Genomic DNA, 5,728 nt, shown 5'->3' on the forward strand with positions numbered 1-5,728 from the left:
TTAGAAACATGTCGCTGGTCGCACTGATATTAGCCACGGGCCGATTGTGGCCGGTGGGCCGTGCTTTGGACAGCCGTGATATAGACAGATGTATACTTGTAATGATAAATATATAAACAAAAAAATAAAATAAATATTTTAATAATTTAACATATAAATTTTGTTATTATTTGTGTATATTTTTTCAGTATTATTTATATATTTCGCTAGTAATTACATTTTCGTTAATATTTATACTTAGTAATTAGTATAATAATATTTATTTACATATCTTAACTAATGTATTATTAATTAAATCTAAGTGTCTAAATGATAAAATTAAAGAAGTGAAAATAATTTACTCAATAGCAAATTTCAATCTGTTATAAATATCATAAATACAATCCGATAATAATAATATTAATATAAAATGATTATTTGTTCATAATTTATTCATTATTATTTTTTATACACACATATGTATATTATTTGGTATTATATGATAATAGCATTCTTATTGAGGGACTCGAAAAATATCACATTCGTATCACATTGAATCTCAAAGTGTAAACAAAATATTTTTAGATGTTTATCATTATCATTTACTTTACTGCTTACACTTTACTTACTTACACAACTTGGTTGCGCCTTCTCTGACCATCGTACATTAATTGTCGAGACGTACTAGTCTGGTGCTTAAGTCAGCTGCTTAATTATAACTTTTCGTAATTGCGAACAATTATAACGGATTTGTTAATTATTTAAATGGATGCTAAAAGTTCAACGCCGCAACACCAAGTGCAAATGTGCAATAGTCTAAGTTTTCGTCGTTGCCAGTACATAAAAATGCAGCCAACACATAAAACTATATAAAAGTATAATAAGTTGTTAATTGTTTTTTAATTAGAATGCGGCTGTCACACTCGTTCAGTCACTCGCTAAAGCCATACTTTTCCATTGTGCCCTGCTCGTAATGTAATAGAATCTTCCTCATTTCCACAACACTTTTCGTGTCAAAGTTGTACTGTTTCAATTTACGTCAGTCGTCGTTTAATACGTTTTTGTAGCTTCATTTCACATGTTTGTTGTTGCTGGCAATACTGGTGTTGCTAATGATTGGAATGACTAAATTAATAACTCTGTAATTACACGAGATTTAGTACTAGTATTTTATGATACATTTAATGTGCCAATTACTCAAGTACAACTTCTAAGTACGTTGACACGCTTCAACTTAATTGTTTATGTAAGACGCTAAAGCAATATGCTAATTTAAAGTTTCTAACATTTGATTTGACTTGAGGTAATGTCATAACTAGTATAATTATAATATTGTATATTACATATTCGATTCATTAATAATACAGTTAAAATTAGATAAATTTAAAGCTACAATTTGTACGATAATTAAGGTTTAAATTAAAGAAATATCATATAATAAAATATAATATTTACTGTCATTATGTTCGTAATTATTATCAAATCTCAGAATGGTTACAGGCTTCTCGGGGAGGTATGCAGATCTGAGGTCAATTATTGCTTAGTGTGATGAAGTGATAAACAATAATCTAGTCAACCTAGTCAATAATCTAGTAAAATTGCTTAAGTGCACTGGCTTAAATAGCTTCAACATAATTAATAAAAAAACAAGTTAATTTTCAATCCAACTTTTCCTACATTGACCAGATTAACATTTAAAAGTAATTTAATTTACTAAAAACACTGATAAATATTTTTTGAAATTAACCATTGTATTGAAACTGTAGAGATAAATCCAGTAAAATTGTAACTTAAGCAGTAAAGTAACACATACAGAAATATAAATAGAATATTTTAATTGTTAAATTTACATAAAATTAAGCTTTTTTGACATTTTAAGTAATATACATTATCTGGATCATAATTCAAATAACATATAAGAACGCAGAATTGTTTATTTCATTCCGCAATAACTTGAGTTTAGAAATACTCACGTTCATCCACCTGTCCAACTGATTATACCGTATTGCACTTTACCGCTATGATAATAATAAGAAAAATAAAATTGCTTCTTAGTGATTTGAAGACTGTTGATCAAAATTTAAGTATATGAATGCATTTTAACTCATTCCATAGTATCTTAAGTTTATAAATCAGTCCAAATACTGAAGTATTTGACCTTAAATGTACATATAACTGATTTAATTCTTTTTCTATTACTATTATTGCTATATTTCATTCTATTTAGAATGATTATATCGACATCAAATTGCTCAATTTAAAACTGTTGAGATATTTGAAGTTTGCAAAAAAGAAAATCCTCAACAATTTATACCTTAGTATTATAAAATCTAGATGGATTAATTAAAACCAGCGAATACAGAATTTAAAACAATGCAAACACTGCAAGTTCCATGATTCAGAGTACCATTAACAAAAAACAGGCAATATGACTTAATTATCATTCCTTGTTTACACCAAAAACATCTATATTCTCTATTAAAGTATAATCAGTTATTTTATGAAACAAAAAAAAAAAAAAAAAAGATAGCCTAAAAATATCATAACACAATTTGGCTGCCAAAATAGTCTGGTTGTCTATTAATCCATTTGAAAAAGTGAAAAATTTTTCTATTTCAAAAGGATCAATTATATCTTTGTAACCAGACTTTAACTAACTGGGGAAGAGCAAAGATTTGGCGTTTTAACGCACTAACTGTTTAATTCATGCCAAAACGAGTAAAAATAATTATCAAATTCTCGTTTATTGTGATAGACAAGTTTTAACGAGCAGTTTAGAGACGCTTCATTAAAGCTCCCAAAGAACTGGGATTAAATTGATATTGGAAGTTTCATAAAATTCTTAAAGAATAATGAAATGCTGCACTAAATTCATCATATTTTTTGCGAATAGAAAGAAGCTATCTAATATCTATTTAATATATAATATGTATATCTAATGTATAATATACATATCTAATACATAATATATATATCTAATATGTAATATATATATCTAATATATAATATACTAGCTGACCCGGTGAACTTCGTGTCACTCACTCGTTTCTAATGATCGAGCAAGAGCAGTGTAAACTCGATCTCTTTCTTGCCTTGCTTGCCTCTGCTCACTCGTTTCTAATAATCAAGCAAGAGCAGTGTGAACTCAATCTCTTTCTTGCCTAGTTTTTCTCTGCTCACTTGTTTCTGAAGCTCGTTCTTCTCTTCTCCTTTTTGCTTGATTTGTAGTTCGACCAATGGCACTTCGCTTTGGTGGCATAATTGTGGTGTTAAATAAAACGTATTTCCCTCTGATTTTAATAAATTAAATAAATTATTCTATTTCACTTAATATATTTACTCAAAACTAAACTAAAACACACACTGTACGAATGTAAAAACTAAACTGACTTCTCACAATCTAACAATCTAGGATTGTTAGATTCTTTTAAATGATATTGGGAATTATATTACAGAATACGCTTTTACCAAAATATTACTAATTAAATGAACCTAGAATCCCAACTCTGATTTTAATAAAAAACCTTCCCGGGGATATACCTAATAATTTTCCAAATTTTCACGGTGATTGAATGTATGGTTTTTGAATCCATCGAGTACAGACAGTCAGACAGACAGACAACAATTATTTTTATATATATAGATATATCTAATATACAATATATATTTCTTATATTTATAGCTATATATCTGATAAGAAACCCCATAGAGAAGAGTCTTTACATTGCATTTAATAAATATTTTTTGCAATATTTTTTTATTCTATAATGTTTTAATTTTTTTAGAAGAGTTCTAAAAATATATAACTGTTGAAAAATATTTTTCATTAAAATTTATAGAACGCGCGTCTATTTTTAAGTTTAATTGACAACTTTATTGCAAGTACAAAATAAAATAATTAAGCTAGACGTGCACACATGTAGCACTACTTTTATGTCAGAATTTATTAATATAGATAGATCGCAATATTTGCATCTAAAAAAATATTTTATATTTTTTAATATTTTATATTCATTTTTCATTAGATAAATTGGTTTTTATTTTCCAAACTCAATTTATTTTTATTGAAAGGCATTAATAAAATTGTTTATGTGAAAATAAAAATTTTTTAGTAAATTTAGTTCAAAGTGTTTTCATAAAATATTAAAAATATATCTGTTGAAAAAAATATGATATTTGAAACTTTATTTTTTATTTGAACGCTGCCAGATAACAAGATTTTATTGCAATTTGTGGATGCTGCCAACGCTCCACAAAATCGATAAATAAAAGCAAAGTAAAACACATCATATGAGTGACTGAAATACATTACAAGCATTAAAATCGTGTTTTTAATGAACACTCGCCATTAGGGTCTTTCACTACCACGTACTAACACCACGGTTTTTTTCCTTTGTATAAATATGTATTTAGTGAAATAAAAGGCAAGAGTCAAACAAAGCAGATACTTGCTGCTTAACAGACACTCACGACGGAAAAATTATATAAAACACGTAATGTGCGCCCATAACAAAATTAACGTAGCAAAATGGCAAAAGATGAGGACATTTTCATCTTTTTAACACGTTAACAACATTTGTTTCCACATTTCATGCCATGCCTCGACGTAGGCCTTTGACTTTCTAAACGCGTATGCGTATAAGTTTGTCGGCGAGTCGGCGAGAATGTGGGCTTTAAAGGCGGGCGACTGGTGGTGCATGTGTTAATACCAGCCTTTTAACTTGTTCTTCTTCTTATCGGGTTTGCTGTCTCGATGGTTGCGTGCCGACATGAATCGCGTGGCGTGCTGAGTTGGTAGATGCGAATTCGAGAATTGTCAACAACATTATTTTGTTACAATTCTTATTGCCGTTAAAAAATTGTCTTTAAACAATAAAAATTTTGGTTTTTTTTGTTTAAAATAATTACCGACGACATAATGTACTTAAATATCTGCTTTCAAACGCACAGTGATAAAGGACAACCCACTTCTTCTAGATGGCACTTGTGCTCTAATTCAATTTGTAAAAAGATGAGGTGAGTCAATTATGGTGTTAAAAGTCATTAGTAAAATGGTTTAATTTGAGAACAAAGGACTTGTCGGATAGGTTTATTAAAGAGAGCACTATGATGTAAAATATCAACACATACTTTAATAGAGATAAAAATATAATATAAGAAAATGATATTGCAGAGAAGAAACTTTAATTTAAACATTTCCATAAAAATTTTTTTCAAATATATTGGATACAATAACAAAAAATACAAATTAAAAATAATAAACAATAAAATATATTTAAATTATAACAAAAAAGACAAATAATTTATTTATAATTCATTTTGTGTGCCTATTTTGTATTTCAGATATATATTTACAATTAGATTAGATTAGATTAGATTTTAAAATGGGTTGGGAACTTGTCACCACAACACTGCATCCTTTGAGGATTATTGTGACATACCCACTTCAGTTTCATAGACAAGTAGCAGTTAAGAACGCCATCATATCCTTTAGAGATATGTTGCCTAATTCCGTTATAAGTGGATTGGCAGTCGATAAGTACCGAAGTCTGAGTCTGGCGAGACTAGCACTAGGTCTGCAGCTATCGTCTCTGGTAATATCTAGGTTCGACAGATGTTTTTTAACTCCGCAACCATGTGACAAGTCGGATGCCTCTTCTGTGCAGTATAAGTAGCTTTCTAGTTCTGGCTTTTGATCGATACGGCATGGATTCTTTAACTTGTCTATAGGCAATTGTATTATCCCAAT

Source organism: Teleopsis dalmanni, chromosome 2, assembly GCF_002237135.1.
Source record: "Teleopsis dalmanni isolate 2A chromosome 2, ASM223713v2, whole genome shotgun sequence".
In the NCBI taxonomy this organism is placed as follows: Eukaryota; Metazoa; Arthropoda; class Insecta; order Diptera; family Diopsidae; genus Teleopsis; species Teleopsis dalmanni.